Consider the following 17,954-nt stretch of genomic DNA (forward strand, 5'->3'; position numbering starts at 1 on the left):
GAGCACTCAGATACATAAAACAAGTTCTTAGAGACTTACAAAGAGACTTAGGCTCTCACTCGATAATATTGGGAGATTTTAACACCCCACTGTCAATATTAGACAGATTAATGAGACAGAAAATGAACAAGGATATTCAGAACTTGAACTCAGCTCTGGACCAAGCAGACCTAATAGACATCTACAGAACTCTCTACCCTAAATCAATAGAATATACATTCTTCTCAGTAGCACAAGGCACTTACTCTAAAATCAACCACATAATTAGAAGTAAACCACTCCTCAGCAAATGCAAAATAACTGAAATCATAATAAACAGTCTTTTGGACCACAGTGCAATCAAATTAGAACTCATAATTAAGAAACTCACTCAAAACCACACAATTACACGGAAATTGAACAACCTGCTCCTGAATGACTTCTGGGTAAGTAATGAAACTAAGGTAGAAGTCAAGAAGTTCTTTGAAACCAGTGAGAACAAAGAGACAATGTACCAGAATCTCTGGGACACAGTTAAAGCAGCGTTAAGAGGGAAATTTGTAGCACTAAGTGCCCACATCAGAAAGCTATAAAGATCTTAAATCAACACCCTAACATCACAATCAAAAGAGCTAGAGAAGCAAGAGCAAACTAATCAAAAAAGTAGCAGAAGACAAGAAATAACTAAGATCAGAGCAGAATTGAAAGAGAGACCCAAAAAACTCTCCAAAAAAATCAATGAATCCAGGAGCTGTTTTTTTGAAAAAATTAGCAAAATGGATAGATTGCTAGCTAGACTAATAAAGAAGAAAAGAGAGAAGAATCAAATAGACACAACAAAAAATGATAGAGAATATCACCACTGACCCCACAGAAATACAAACTACTATCAGAGAATACTGTAAACACCTTTAAGGGAATAAACTAGAAAATCTAGAAGAAATGGATAAATTTCTGGATACATACATGCTCTCAACACTAAACCAGGAAAAAGTCAAATCCCTGAATAGACCAATGACAAGTTCTGAAATTGAGGCAGTAATTAATAGCTTACCAACCAAAGAAAAGCCCAGGACCAGATGGATTCACAGCCGAATTCTACCAGAGGTACAAAGAGGAGCTGGTACCATTCCTTTTGCAACTATTCCAAACAGTTGAAAAGGAGGGACTCCTCCCGAGCTCATTTTATGAAGACAGCATCATCCTGATACCAAAACCTGGCAGAGACACAACAAAAAAACAAAACTCATGTCAATATTCCAATCAACATCGATGCAAAAATCCTCAATAAAATACTGACAAACCAAATCCAGCAGCACATCAAAAAGCTTATCCGCCATAATGAATTCTGCTTCATCTCTGGGTTGCAACGCTGGTTCAACACACGCAAATCAATAAATATAATCCATCACATAAACAGAACCAAAAACCACATGGTTATCTCAATAGATGCAGAAAAGTCCATCGATAAAATCCAACATCCCTTTCTGTTAAAAAAGTCTCAATAAACTAGGGATTGATGGAACATATCTCAAAATAATAAGACCTATTTATGACAAATCCATAGCCAAAATAATATTGAATGGGCAAAAGCTGGAAGCATTCCATTTGAAAACCGGTACAAGACAAGGATGCCCGCTCTCACCACTCCTATTCAACGTAGTATTGGAAGTTCTGGCCAGGGCAATCAGGCAAGAGAAAGAAATAAAGCATATTCAAATAGGAAGACAGGAAGTCAAATTATCCCTGTTTACAGATGACATGATTATATATTTAGAAAACACTGTCATCTCAGCCCAAAAACTCCTTAAGCTGATAAGCAATTTCAGCAAATTCTCAGGATACAAAATCAATGTACAACAATCACAAGCATTCCTTTACAGCAACAATAGACAAGCAAAGAGCCAAATCATGAATGAACTCTCATTCACAATTGCTACAAAGAGAATAAAATACCTACAAATGCTACAAAGAGAATAAGATACATCTAACAAGGGACATGAAGGACCTCTTCAAAGAGAACTACAAACCACTGCTAAAGGAAATAAGAGATGATACAAACAAATGGAAAAACATTCTATCCTCACGGACAGAAAGAATTAATATCATGAAAATGGCCGTACTGCCCAAGTAATTTATAGATTCAATGCTATTCCTATCAAACTTCCATTGAAATTCTTCACAGAATTAGAAAAAAACTACTTTAAATTTCATATGGAATCAAAGAAGACCCCGTATAGCCAAGACAATCCTAAGCAAAAAGAACAAAGTTGGAGGCATCATGCTACCTGACATCAAACTATACTGCAAGGCTACAGTAACCAAAACAGCATGGTGCTTGTACCAAAACAGACATATAGACCAATGGAACAGAACAGAGACCTCAGAAATAATACCATGCATCTACAACCATCTGATCTTCGACAAACCTGACAAAAACAAGCAATGTGGAAAGAATCTCCTATTCAATAAATGGTGCTGGGAAAACTGCCTAGCCATATGGGGAAAACTGCCTAGCCATATGCAGAAAACTGAAACTGGACTCCTTCTTTACACCTTATACAAAAATTAACTCAAGATGGATTAAAGACTTAAATGTGAAACCCAAAACCATAAAAACCCTAGAAGAAAACCTAGACAATACCATTCAAGACATAGGCATGGGCCAAGATTTCGTGACTAAAACACCAAAAGCAATTTTGACACAAGCCAAAATTGACAAATAAAATCTAACTAAACTAAAGAGCCTCTGCACAGCAAAAGAAACTATCATAAGGGTGAACCGGCAACCTACAGAATGGGAGAAAATTTTTGCAATCTACCCATTTGACAAAGATCTAATATCTAGAATTTTCTAAGAACCAAAACAAATTTACAAGAAAAAATCAAACAACCCCATCAAAAAGTGGGCAAAAGATATGAACAGACACTTCTCAAAAGAAGACATTCACATGGCCAACAAACACATGAAAAAAAGCTCAACATCACTGATCATTAGAAAAATGCAAATCAAAACCACAATGAGATGCCATCTCACACCAGTCAGAATGGTGATATTGAAAAGTCAAGAAACAATAGATGCTGGCGAGGATGTGAAGAAACGCTTTTACACTGTTGGTGGGAATGTAAATTAGTTCAACCATTGTGGAAGACAGTATGACGATTCCTCAAGAGTCTAGAACCAGAAATACCATTTGACCCAATAATCCTGTTACTAGGTATATACCCAAATGAATATACATCTTTCTACTATAAAGACGCATGCACATGTATGTATATTACAGCACTATTCACCATACAAAGACATGGAACCAACCCAAATCCCCATCAATGATAGACTGGATAAAGAAAATATGGTATGTATACACCATGGAATACTATGCAGCTATAAAAAGAAATAAGATCATGTCCTTTGCAGGGACATGGATGAAGCTGGAAGCCATTATCATCAGCAAACTAACACAGGAAGAGAAAACAAAACACTGCATGTTCTCACTCATAAGTGGGAATTGAAAAATGAGAGCACATTGACACAGGGAGGGGAATAACACACACCAGACCTGTTGGGGGGTGGGGGTGAGGGGAGAGAACCTAGAGGACAGGTCAATAGGTGCAGCAAACCACCATGGCACACATATACCTATCTAACAAACCCACACGTGCTGCACATGTGTCCTGGAACTTAAAGTAAAATAAAAAAAAACATGGATTTTACATGTTAAAATATATATAAATAAAAATGCAAGATAAGAGAATTAGAGTTTATATGGCCCTTGAATTGTTAAAGAAGTTGTAATGTTAGATCTGGATGCATGTTATAATCTCTAGGTGAATAACTAAAACATGAATAAATAATGAAAGGTAGCTTAATTGAAAAATTGTACAAAATAAAATAGGAAATAACAAAAATACGTGACCCAAAAGAAATCAAGAAAAGAGAAAAAAATGTAGAACTGTCAGAATAAACAGAAAATATTAAAACACAAACGTAATAGGAATTTTCTTAATTACAAATGGATTTAAATATTCAATTAACAGAGAAAGATTGACATGTTGGATTAGGAAGGAAAAAATCAAACTATACCCTATTTACAAAAGATCCACATAAAATATAAAGACATAGACAGGTTGAAAAATAAAGTGATGGGATATGATATCCCATGGAAACACTAACCAAGAAAAGTTAATATAATTATACTAACATCAAAGTAGACTTTAAGGCAAAAAGTCTTATTGGAGATAAAGAAGTGATTTTAATTTAAATATAATTATAGTTCAATTTACTAAGAATATGTGACAGTTTTAAATCTGACTATATCTACTATCACAGTTTCATTTTTTAAAATAAGAAGCAAAAAATAATCTGGAGAAATAGTCAAATTCACAATTATATAAAGTCATAATTTTAATATGTGATAAAGATTTGAATAATGGGTTATTCAACCTGATGCATTGCATATGTGGACTGACAGAAGTTGACCATATCCTGGGCCAAGAAGTAGTCTCAACAAATTCCAAAGATTGGGCCTGGCACAGTGGCTCATACCTGTAATCCCAGCATTTTCGGAGACTGAGGCAGAAGCATAGCTTGAGACCAGGAAACATAGTGAGCCTGGGCAACATAGTGAGACCCCATCTCAACAACAATGACAACAAATTAACTGGGCATGGTGGTGTCAGCCTTAGCCCTAGCTATTGGGGAGGTTGAGGTGAGAAGATTACTTAAGCTCAGGAGTTCCAGGCTGCTGTGAGCTATGACTGGGCCACAGCACAACAGCCTGGGTGACAGCAAGACCCTGTATCTATATAAAAACAACAACAACAAAAAACAAAACAAAAAATTCCAAAGATTGAAATCATATAAAATATATTCTCTGTCCATAATGCAATTAAGTTAGAAATTGATAACAAAATGAAAACTCCAAATTCCCTAATTATTTGGAAATTAATAAATACATCTCTAAAAAACTCCACGAGTCAATCTGCAATTGATATTAGAAAATATTTTAACTGGATTATAAGAAAATATTACATACAGAAATATTATATACGAAAACCTGTGGAATGAAAGCCATGCTGAAAAGAAAATTTAGAGCTTTGTGTGTTTATTGGAAAATTTAAAAGTCTGGGAAAAATCAATAAGTTAAAAGCCAGCTAAAAATGTTAGGAAAAAACTAAGGTATTAAAACCCAAAAGATTTTTTAAAAGAAAAAAAAAGGGAGTATACAAAAAGAATAGAAAAGTTGAAATGTTACATGACAAAATAGGCTCAAAGTTGAATGTTGGCTTTTTAACAAAATTAATAAAATTGACAAGTTTCTTGTGAGATCATGTTTTAAAATTGCCTAATAAAGGACAGGACTAAAGAAGATACATATCAGTATACATCCTGCAGATGTTAAAAAGATAAGTTATATTATTATGAATTATTTTTTAATTTTTAGTAAGCTAAAATTTAGATGAAATGAGAAATTATTAGAAAATACATCCTAAAACTAACATGAGAAGTGGGAAATTTGAATAGCTTATATTCATTAAAGAAATTGAATCTATAAGACCTTACTACCAAGAAGCCTCTTTGAGAATTCTACCAAATATTTAAGGGAGAAATATCATTAATCTTACACAAATTGCTTCAGCCACTGGAAAAAAAATCTTTCCAAATATTTTTATGAGCCCAGGATAACTATACAATCAAAACATAAAAGAATCTTAAGAATAGAATATTATTTAATTGAAGCCAATATCATTCATGAACATAGACACAAAAGTTATAAGTGAAATATTAGCAAACCAACTTCAGTAATATGTTTAAAAGGCTATTTCTCTTTTAAATTTTTTTAAAGTGATACCAAATAGATGTACACAGCCTGTAATCCCAGCACTTTTGGGAGGCTGAGGTGGGTGGATCACCTGAGGTCAGGAGTTCGAGATCAGCCTTGCCAACACAGTGAAGCCCCATCTCTACTAAAAATACAAAAAAAAAAAAAAAAAATTAGCCAGGCGTGGTGGCAGGCACCTGCAATCGCAGCTACCAAGGAGGCTGAGACAGGAGAATCATTTGAATTTAGGAGGCGGAGACTGCAGTGAGCTCAGATTGCACCACTGGACTCCAGCCTGGGCAACAGAGTGAGACTCTGTCTCACAAACAAACAAACAAACAAACAAAAAAAGATGTACATACTTTCAGCATACATGAGATAATACATTTACATAATTTGAAAAAATCAAATCAGTAAAACTGGGATATCCATCACCTTAAATTTGTGCCTTTTCTTTATGCTAGAAAAATTCAAATTATTATCTCATAGCTATTTTGAAATACAAAAGAGATTATTGTAAATTATTGTCATCCTACTGATCTATCAAACAGTAGGTCTTATTTCCTCCATCAAACTGTATATTTGTACCCATTTATATACCTCTTTTCATTTTCCCTCCTCTGTATCTTCCCAGCCTTTTGTAACTACCAATCTACTTTCTATATTTCATGAACCAGTTGGGTTGATTCCTGGAATGTAGGCTGGGTTTTACATCAGAAAAAAAAAAATCAACGTAATTTCCTACATTAACAACAACAAAAAAGATCATTATATGATTTTCTCAGTAGATACAGTGAAAGCAGTTAATTAAATTCAATATCCATTTATGATTTTTAAAATATCTTAGGAAATTTAGGATAGAAGAAGTCTATTAACCTGAAATGTGATATTTACAAATAACTTATAGCAAACAATCAAGTTAGTGGTGAAATATTTAAAAATTTCCCTGTGAGATCGCAAACTAGAACGGATGCTCACTATTGTCACTTCTAATCAACCTTGCAGTGGAAGTCTTAGCAAATACAGTGAAAGAAATTTAAAATAAACACAAAGGTATAAGGATTGAAAAAGTAGAAAACTTTCATTAATCAAACTGCCATTAATTATAGAGATAATTATATTTGTAAAAGACTCACAGTAATCTATAGAAGAATGATTAGAATTATCAACTAAGTTTCGAAAAAATTGTTCAGTACAAGATCAGAATATGAGCATTTATTACATTTCTATATGCCCGTTAGAAAATGAAATTTAAAGGTATGTTTACAATAACCTTAAAATAATCAAATACCTAGGAATAACCTATGTGAAAGAACTTCACACAGAAAACTGTAAAATATTATTTACAGAAATTAAAGAAGATCTAATTAAAAAGAGGAATGTGCCACATTCACAGGTTTGAAAACTCAGGAATGTATAGATGTCATCTCTCCCAAGATTTGATCTGTAAATTTAAAGAAATTCCAATCAAGGGTCCACCAGATTTACGTCGTATGTGTGTGCATGGGTAATTCGACAAACTGATCCTGAAACAGAGAGAAATACAAGGGGCCAAGAAAAGTCAAGATATCTTTGGAGAAGAAAATGAAAAAAAAAAAACAGGCTCTACTGGATATTAAGATCTACTATAAAGCTATATTGTAATTTTTACAATGCAGGATTGAAACTTAGGAGAGACAAATAAATCAATGGACTAGAATAGAAAGCTCAGAAACAGAACCGTGCATATATGAACATGTGATGTGATTAATGGAAAAGGTGACACTGCAGAGAAATAGGAAATGAATGACTTTTTTTTTTAACAAATGGTACTAGAAATACTGGCTATCTAGTTGGGGGAATATTTGACCTCGTCTCACACATTATAAAAGTCAATCTTAGGAGGATGGTAGACCAAAAATGTGAAAGGCAAAATAGTAAAGCTTGTAGAAAATAATATAGGAAAATTTTCTTATGACCTCAGGGCATAGAAAGATTTCTTAACCAGAAACCAAAACTGCTAACCACAAAGAAAAAAATGGATAATTTTGACTACATTAACAGTAGGGACTTTTACCATCAGAATACACTCTTATGGGAATGAAAAAGCAAAGCCACAAAGTGTGAGAAGATATTTATATCCCAATAACTGACAAACTGTATCCAGAATATGCAAAGAGTTCTTATAAATAAAGAAAACAGAAAATGCTAATTAAAATATAGATGAGAGATTTAAGCAGGTAATTCACAAAAGAAGTTATCCAAATGACAAAGAGCCACAAAAAAGTGCTCAACTACATTAGTAATCAGGAAAGCACAAATTAAAAGCACAATGAAATACTATTGTTCATTTACTAGAATTTCACACAACAGTGAAAACAAACCATTTCTACACACAACAATATGGATGAATCTCATGAACATAATATTGAGCAAAAGAAATCAGACAAACAATTATACACACTGCATGATTCCATTTATAAAGATCTTAAATACAGGCAATTCTAAGCTGTAGCCTATGGGGATAAAACTTAACTGATAAAACTATAAAGAAAAGTAAGGACTGTCAACTATTAAAGTCAGCCTAGTAGTTTTCTTTTTGGGAGTGACGGTAGTAAGGGGAGAGATTAGGCAAAAACCTAGAGGGGAACTTCTGGGCTGCTGCCAATATTCTATTTTCTGACCTGGGTATTGGTTATGTGTTTGTTTTATGGTAATGTATTTTTATATTTTTCTATATGTCTGTTACATTTCACAATGAGTAACTTAAAAAGAGTGAGGGGAACATCCTTCTTTCTTACTTCCTTGGTGGAGAATCAGGTTTACTCAGTATGAATGGCAGACGGAAAACTGGGTTCTAGACCATCACAGTGATGCCAAGTCAGTCCTGGACCATGTACCTCTGAACTGCTTCTACACTACAGAGAAATCAATTTCAATCTCATTTAAGTCACTCTTGGGAATTTATGTTTCTTGCAGCCAATCTAATCCTAACTTCTACAAGGTAAGAGTTGGAATTAATGCAACTTACACCTAGAAAATACCTATTATATATTTGGCCCAATGCTTGGTTCCAGGTACAGCAAAAGGAATCATGAACATGTAGACAATGAAGGACTGAGAAAAGGGGAGACACCTTAGTTCCCTTGATGAGCTAAATGCTTCTCTCTGATCCCTTAAATCCCATGATTAGAATTGGACAAAAGTCAATTTTTTATTTCTTAGAATAACTTAGATCAGCTGCCAAGTTTCCAGGGTAGTTGCTAGCAACAACCACCACCCCACCAGGCTTCCCTTGTCCTATGGAAGGCTGATCTACGGTCATTGCCAAAAAGTAAAAATGTTTTTATTAAAATTATCTATGGACCAACTCTTTGTCTAAAAGGAACTTTGGGGCCTTTTCAATTGTCCTTGGGTCCCAAGCACAGTCAGACCAGGAAGATTTATTTTTCAGAACTGAGCTTCATTTAGCTTTCTATGTAGGACACCGGGTCTTGAACTGAGCACTAAGCAGAAGCGGGAATGGGTCATTCTCATTCCCAGAATCAGATTGAGCCCAGGTTATTTTAAAGCAAGCTATGAAGCAAATCAAAATTGTTTTTAAATACATAAAACCAATAAGCCAGCTGGACTCAGGACTAAACCTATATCTTTTCTAGAATTATTCAACCAGAAAATAAAAATATTCCCTAAACTGAACCTGAATTGAATTCTACTGTTTTTACATTTGGTTCAAGTCCTGGGATTTTGGCAGGAGGGACAGCCGTGTGTTTGTGCAGGGGGAGCTGAGGTCTGGAGACTGTCAGCGGGGCAGAGGGTTTTATGAGCCCGTTTGTGTTTGCAATGTAAAACAAAACCTTGTTAGGGGTCTGACATGCAGGAGCTCTGGCTGCAGATAGCAATTCAGCCATTGAAGGGGAAGATGACCTATATTTGTCTGTAGAGACTTTGCATTTGCTGTTTAATCAGTCCTTGAGAAATCAGCTATGGTCCAGGGAAAACTGCAGAGAGTTTGGGCTTGTGCTTAATTCTCTCTAAGATGGACAGCCTACCTGACAGGTATGATTTGTTACACAGAGAATGCAATGTTTTCTTCTCGAAACATACTGCTCAGGCATAGCAAAAAAAGCGTTGTGCCTCTCCAAACACTCTACAGAAGTCGTGGAGTTTGATCAAGGCAAGGTTTCACCAGCACGGACACTCTGGCTCAGAACACAATGTATTGTAATGCAAATGAATTCAATCCTTCATGGGGAATCCGGAGCTTTTCAAAGAGGTACAAGAGGAGGGAACAAATGGCTGCTCAAAGAAAACTATAGAAATAAAGCAAAACAGTCACAACATCTTGTCCCTGTGAATCTCAGAGCTGCCTAAAATCAGAAATAACTGACTCACACCGCACCAGGGCTTCAAAGGAGGAAGCCAATGTTGAGGCCCGTGTCCCACCCACCAAAATCATAAAGACCAGAGTGAAAAGGAATCTGGGGTTGGTGTTCTTGAGCTCCTAATGATGTCAGTATTGGTGATGGTTCTGAACAGCCACCATTTATGCATGGATCAATTTATATCACACCTTATGGTATGGTAAGCACTAAGGGTGTAATTGGAAAAGAAAAGATGTGTTACCATTTTCCTCTAGAATTGCATCCTCTAGTGGGGAATGCCAGACAGCAATGGTTGAATAATCAAATTTTTCAGGCCCTGGAGTTTTCCCAGATTTGTCCCTAGCTTTTAGACTGCTGAGATGAATTACCTAACGAAGCTGTGAAGAAAGAAAGCATTAGGATGCCTCAGTGGCCAAAGGGCCATGTCCTAATCTCATCTTGTAGCTCTAAAGATAGAAAAAGACAGTGAGAAAGTTGCCATATCACTTCCCTGCTTAAAACCCCTTGATGGTTTCTGATACTCTTTGGATCAAGTCTGCAATCTTCACTTTGCTTCCAAAGGCCTGCACCATCTGGTGCCTGCCTCTGCCTCCAGCCTGGTCACCCTTTGTTTCCCCCCAACAACACCAGATTGGTCTCAGTTTTTCTAGCTTGCTGTGGTTCTGTCCACCCCAGGACCTTTGCACCTGCCATTTCCTCTGCCTTTTGCCTGACCAAATCTCTCTAATTCTCAAAGCACAGCTTTGCTGTCACTTCACTGGGAGGCCCCTTTTCCACATATTCCAGATCAAGTTTCTGGTCCATCTGCCCATTGACCTCTTTACATTGCTTTCCTAGCACTTAGCATAATTATAATTATAAGAATATTGTGTAATTATTTGTAAGCCACATTTCCTGTTGGGTTGTAAGCTTTGTTAGGTCAGAGTTTGCATCTATTTTTACTTAACACTATATCCCACCCCTAGCATGGTGCCTGGCTCATAGTCATAAAAGTGGCTAACAGTTGTTTGCGTACTTGCCACCTTCTTCATGCATGAACCTAATTAATCCTTATAATCATCCATGAAATAAATGCTATTGGTATACTTGCTTTGCAAATGGAGGTTTAGAGGAATGGAGAGGTTAAATAACTTGCCCAAGGTGACCCAGCCAGTAAATAAATATTGAGAATTCAAATCTAGATAGGGGAGCTCCAGAGCTTGTGGTCTTAGCAACTGTATTGTGGTGGCTCAAGAAGGATTTGTCAAATGAATGAGTTTATAAAGAAATGAATGTAATTGGGTTTACATGGCATTCATGAGACTAATTGACCAAGGAGTGGCAAGAGTATGAGGTGTGTTTTCTTTCTGCCTGTTACATATGCTAACATTTATTTAGTATTTATTACAAGTCCATTCCCTTGTTTTGCTGATAAGGAAACTGATGCTTAGAAAATTTAGTAACAGGCCATACAGCTAACAAGTAGCTGAATTTGATTTCAGCCTTTTACACTATATTACACTGCCTCCCACATAAAATTGGGAATAACAAATGTCTATAAAAATGAAGAGAGAGCTCCACACTTGTGGATTTTAATCACATGCACCCAGGCACACAGACAAAGCCCTTTCAAATGAAAGAGCAAAGTGGATGGGATTTCGATTCTTTTCTCTCTTTCCTTTGGAATACAACCCAAGTATGGTATAGAAAATGACCGCGGATGACAGCTGGGATCTTGCACTGGCAGACAAAGAGTCTTGTTCTTCATATTTAAACATAAACACTTGCATTTCAGACTAGGAGACTTGTAGTTAGCAGACAGCCATCTGCTTTTGCTAGGTCCTACCTGGTTCCCCAAATTCTTGCCTCTCTTCTACTAATTGCTCAATCTGGCTATCCTGGTCACAAGTATTATTAACTCTGGTCTTTGGATGAGGACTTAAAGGAGCATCAGTCAGCCCTTGTGAAGTTGACAGAACTCGCCTTTGTAGGCAGTCAGGTTCTGACGTTGGGCACTGGTTTGATGGCTCCTTCATTCACCCAGCGAACATTAACTGAGGAGCTATTACATGGCAGGTCACATGCAGAGTGTTAGAGCTATAACAGTGAACAAAAACATGGATGCTGTCACCATGACACAGGCTGCCTCCTCCAGCAAATGAGAAGCTGACATAAAGCAACTGGTCACAAAATTAATTATATAATTATGGCACAAGGTGATATGAAATGTCACCAAAAGATGCCTTCCCTGCTCCAGCTGGTTGTTTGCCTGTCCCTACCCCCATCAGTGCCCAATTATAGAAGGCAAGCTCACAGCTGATAGCCAGAGAGGTTGTGTCCTTCATGTTCTAAATGATAAGAAATATATTTCCTGGGGGCAGATTCTCCCAGTCGATACCAAGTAGAAAATAAAGCATAACTGGTTTAGTGGAGGTGGGGGGGGATGGGGGGGTGGTTATTTTCCACCAAGACAGAAGGAATAAAAGGACTGGGAAAGAGAGGAGAGGAACTTTGGAGAAAGTCAAGAAGTGATCTCCAGAGAATGTTCTCGACAGTTTTGGAGTGACTATTAATACAAGGTCTAGTACCCACTTTTTGATGGGAGTTTCCTAAGCAGAAACCCTTAGGGAGCTGGACAGAGCAGCAGAGGTGGTAGGGTGGCAGAGGCAGAAAGCAGATGGCAAAGCTTACTCAATCCCTGCAAGCTTGAGTTAGCATGGCAGATTCCTGTGGGCCTGGACCAGGAAGAACCTGGCTGTCCTATGACAAGGTACACACTGAGTACACCTTGCAGAACAAAGGCCAAGGCAGAGAGGCTAACGGAGGCGGGTGGAATCTTCCATGCCTCCAGTTCCAGGAGAGGCACCAATAAAAAGACAGTCTCCCTCCACCTATCTACCCTTTCTGCTTGGTGTGAGACCTCAAGATACCTGGAATCAATAAGTATGTGTGTGTCTGTGGGAACCCTGGAGAGAAAACTCTGAATGGTGGGTAGTTCCCAAATACTGACAGGATGTAAATTTGACTTAATACCTGGGAGAGACTTTTAAACTAAAAGTGACCAAACACTATAAATTGAACTGAATATAGTGTGTTAGACTAAATTTAATTTTCTCTTTGCCAGGCAGAGGGATGAGGGTTTGTCTGAGCCAGCTCTTCCCTGCCCTGGAAGCCAGCACTTACCCCACTGAGCCAATCCCTATCCTCCTCCTCCAGCCCTTGCTGCTGCCACCATGGGTCCAGCACTAGCCAGCTGTGGGAACCACCACGGGAGAGTAAGACTTTGGGTCTCTGTCCTTACAGTCAACTTAATCCTGGCATGTGCCAGAAGCAGAAGCTATGGGAAGAAGACAGCAAACAACACTCTAAGAAACAGTTTATGCCTCTGAGCCTGCAGACTCAAAGATGCAGTTTACAACAGAAATTGTAAAAAAAAATTCCAGTGTTTCTTCTCCAGAGTGAAATAAGAGCTCTCCTCTGCTTAAGAGGATGCTTGTGTTTCTGATTTTCCTGAGGATACTAATAGAATAGAATGAGCCGATCAGGGATGGGACAGCATATCCACTGAGCAGGGAGAGTACAACCTGGTAATTCATTTCTGTAAGACCTCTTGCTTAGGGATTGCAAAGTCCTCTTACAACTAATACTTTGTCATAAAAATGACTATAGGATCCCCAATGGCCAGATCCAATAAACTACAGAAATGAAAACAAACCTTCAATGTCCCCTTGTTTCCAGGTTTTTCTGCAGAGGAAAGAGAAAGGGAGGGAAGCGGGGAAGAGAAAGAGGAAGAAAGAGAGGGAGGGTGATGGAGGGCAAGACAGAGGGGTATGTGAGACAGAAAGGGGAGTTGAGGAAGAAAAAACAATGCAGAATATAGGATTTAACTATAAATTCTGGTTTTCTCACCAAAACTGGGATATTTCTGGAGGCCCAATCTTATGACCATAATGGAACATTACTACTACTACTAATGACAATATTTCTGCTAGATAAACAAAGCTATAAGTAGCCTAACTTTCCATCAGTAGGAGGTTGGTTGAGTCAATTATGGTAGCATTATACTATGTATTCATTATATTAACAGGCTGTTTTGGATAACGTGTGGCTCTTCAAAAGAATAAGTTGATTTATAATATTGACCCAAGAGAGATGTTTGCGAAAGTAGAAAGAGTAACTTTAAGGATATTATGATTTCATTTTGGTAAAACAACAACAAAAACAATACATAGGAACTTAGGGAAAACAATCTCTGATGATTACGTATGTATTCCTGTGAGTAAAGAGAAAGGTGTGAGGGATCCCCATGAAACTTACCATGGGATACCTCAGGGAGAGTGGCGGACGTACTGGAAAGGAGGAAGAGAAAATTAAGGTTTTCTTTGCACCCCTCTGTATCATTTGAGTTGCCACGATGCACACAGATTACTGGAATCTCACTTAAAAAGAATAAAACCATAGAAACATTAAATTGCTTAGCATATAAAGTAGCAAATAGTACTAAGGGGTAATAGAAAGCATCGTCTTTGTAGCCTGTTATGTATCATATCCACTGCTAAGTGCTTCATATACACTCTTGCTTGCATCTTACAAAAGCCTTATGCTCCCATTTTACAGGCTCAGAAATGCTAAGTTGCCTGAATTTGCACCGCACTTTCCTGACATAGTTGGGGTCTGAACCCAGGTCAGGCCAACTACATAATCCCTGGGGGTAGGGATGCAGCTAGAGGGCTTCCAGGTACCAAGAGGTCCAGCACGAGGCCTCTATACAGGAGTATCAGGTGGTGGTGAGCAATTTCAGCTGTACCCAGTGACAGGGCAGGAACCGTGACAGCTGTGAGCTGGACCCAGGGTTAGAATAGCTTCCCTAGCATATCAAATTTTAATAACTCAATTCTCATGGCTGGGCTTAGCTGAGCAAGCTGCTATTACCCATCAGCTTCTACACAGTATTTCCCTGGAACAGGTTGTTTGGAACATCTTATGTCTGGAAGCATTTTATCATTGAGGAGACTTAACCAAGATGCATTCAAATTGCCTAGCCCTCTTTCCCATGCCCAAGGGCAGGGAAATTAAGGGTATTCAGGTATAGCCAGAGTGTGGAGTTAGGCAGTCAGTTCTTATTAATTTGGAGTTTTGTGACAATTTAGCATAAGCTTGGCTGAAGTTTGCTTCTGCAACATCTGTAGATAAAAAAAATTGCCAGATTTCTTGATAAATAAGGAAAACAGACAAGTAAGGATAGGAAACATTTAACCTACTTGAGGGATTTAAGTGTCTTTTTTGTTGCTGTTGTTTTATTTGTAAAGAACTTAAGCATAGTGTCTGCCTGAAAATGCTGGTTCCTAAATAGTTATTATTAATGGCAAAAGCAGATTCAGCAAGATTTCTAGGTCATAACTTTTTAGAAGTAGCCAAGTAACTATTTCTGCTTTAAAACTGTAGTCTATTTCTCCAACAATGTTATTTCCTTAAATGACTAGGCATGCTCCCATCAGCATTGAGGATGTCCTGACATATTATCTCTGAGACTGAAAACACCAAGTGTCCAAATCTTTCTTGCAGTTTATTCATTTTTCAAATGACTGTGTTTATCAGTTTAGAACTTAGCTGAGAACTTTAGATTTCTCTGTTTCTACAGATCAGCAGATGTAAGCTGCACACTGTCTCAAAAAGAAGAAATGGCTTCTCTTTCCACAGGAGAGATTTGCTTGTTCCTCCTTTTTCAGTCTCCCCTGTGTTTTGAAACCACATCTCTTGCTGTTCCTGTTTTTGTGGTCTCCATTTGCTGGTCTCCAAGATTGTTCCATTCTACTTTTAAGGTGATCATTCCATTTCCCTCTGGAATTTGCAGATGGGAGAAGAGCAGTCCACATCTGCAGCCTCCATTTCCTAGTCACTACTTCTTTCTCTGTCTTCAGTCCCTATCATCGACAGAAACTGCTCTCCCAAAGGCCACTAATGACATTCTATCAGCAAATGTGGTGACCTTTTCTCAGTCTTCGTGCTGCTTGCTGTTTCTGAGTGTCTCACACTATGGACCATCTCTTCTGCCTTTATGGAAAATTCATTTTTGCTTCCATTATCCTGCAATTTCTTTCTTCTCTCCTTGGTTCTGGATGTGGTTTTTGTTCCCTTTCTTTGCTTTCCCTTGTGCCCTCACTCCCTTACATACAAACATTTTCAAGTTCTACTTTCTTCTGGTGGTGGTGGTGGTGGTGGTGGTGGGGATTGTGTCTCATCCTCTTTTTTGACTATAAATGCATCTTTGTGGACGACTTCCAAATCTATAGTAAAATCAAGTCCTGCCTTTCTAATTAAATTCTACCATGCCAAGTGCACACATTTGATTCTCAGTCTGTTCTTTCTAGTGGCATTACTACCTTCCTGAGTGACAGGGCTTGATATCTTGGGATTATTTTTAAGCCACTCCCTTCTTCCCTTCCCTTCCATCCTAACAGTAAGTGACCCCTGTTGGTTCTGACTGAGAAATATCTATCACAAACTAGCACTTGGCAGTTCTTTCAGAAGTGACTTAGGATAAACTCAACCATCCTGAGCCTCAGTTTCCTAACCCTTGCCATGTAGATCATGGCAGATATAGTGCGAGTGTTGTTAAGGGTTGATAGCTCTGCTATTAAAGCACGGAGAGACTGGTACTTTACTACTTTGAGTAGATACCTTGAGTTGTTCATTTTGTTTTGTTCTGTAAAGGTGTGGTCTCCCTATGTTGCCCAGGGTGGTCTCTAACTCCTGGGCTCAAGCAATCCTCTCGCCTCTGCCTCCTAGAGTGCTGGGATTACAGATGTGAGCCACCACACCCAGGTACTTTTAGTTGTTCTTGCTATAATCATTACAGTTGATTCTTGTTATTCACAGTGGTTATGTTCTATAAAGTTGCCACAGATACTAAATTAGTGAATATTGAACCATTGGTTCTAGGGAAATACAGGGCTAGGTTCCTATAAACCTATGATCACAACATTATCATTGAGCAATCAGTATGTAACTTTGTTTTATGTGTGTTTCTATTTAAAGACACTTAATATACTTTGCTGATTCATGGACATCGGACTTGTATCCAAGAACATTATAATTTGTGCTTGAATGAAGCTTATCTAACACACATATTTTCTCCATAAGGCACATCAGAGCCTTTTTGCACTTAAGAAAACTAGACAGCGCTTGAGTATTATGCTTGGGGTCATTTTAAACAGTTAAATCACCAATAAAATGCACAAAAGTGCAAAAAACATGGCACTGTTAACTAGACCACAAAAAGGACACTTGTTTATGGCATGAGAGCTGAAACAGTAAGGAAGAATGTATTAGTCCATTTTCACACTGCTATAAAAAAGTGCCTGAGACTGGGTAATTTAGAAAGGAAAGAGGTTTAATTGACTCACAGTTGCCCATGGCTGGGGAGGCCTCAGGAAACTTACAATCCTGGTGGAAGGCAAAGGGGAAGCAGGTACCTTCTATACAAGGTAACTGGAGGAAGAATGAATGCAGGAAGAGCTACAAAACACTTGTAAAATCATCAGATCTCGTGATAATTCACGCACTGTCATGAGAACAGCATAGGGGAAATCGCCCCCATGATTGAATTACCTCTACCTGGTCTCTCCCTTGACACGTGGGGATTATGGGGATTATGAGAATTATAATCCAACATGAGATTTTGGGTGGGGTCACAGCCAAACTATATCACAGAGTGTCACTTTGCTCCAGCTCAGCTGGAAGTGTGAGTATTGGGCAACTTGAATTTTCTGATCCTCTGCACATGCCTGTAAATAGCAGTGAAAACACC

Source organism: Symphalangus syndactylus, chromosome 7, assembly GCF_028878055.3.
Source record: "Symphalangus syndactylus isolate Jambi chromosome 7, NHGRI_mSymSyn1-v2.1_pri, whole genome shotgun sequence".
NCBI lineage: Eukaryota > Metazoa > Chordata > Mammalia > Primates > Hylobatidae > Symphalangus > Symphalangus syndactylus.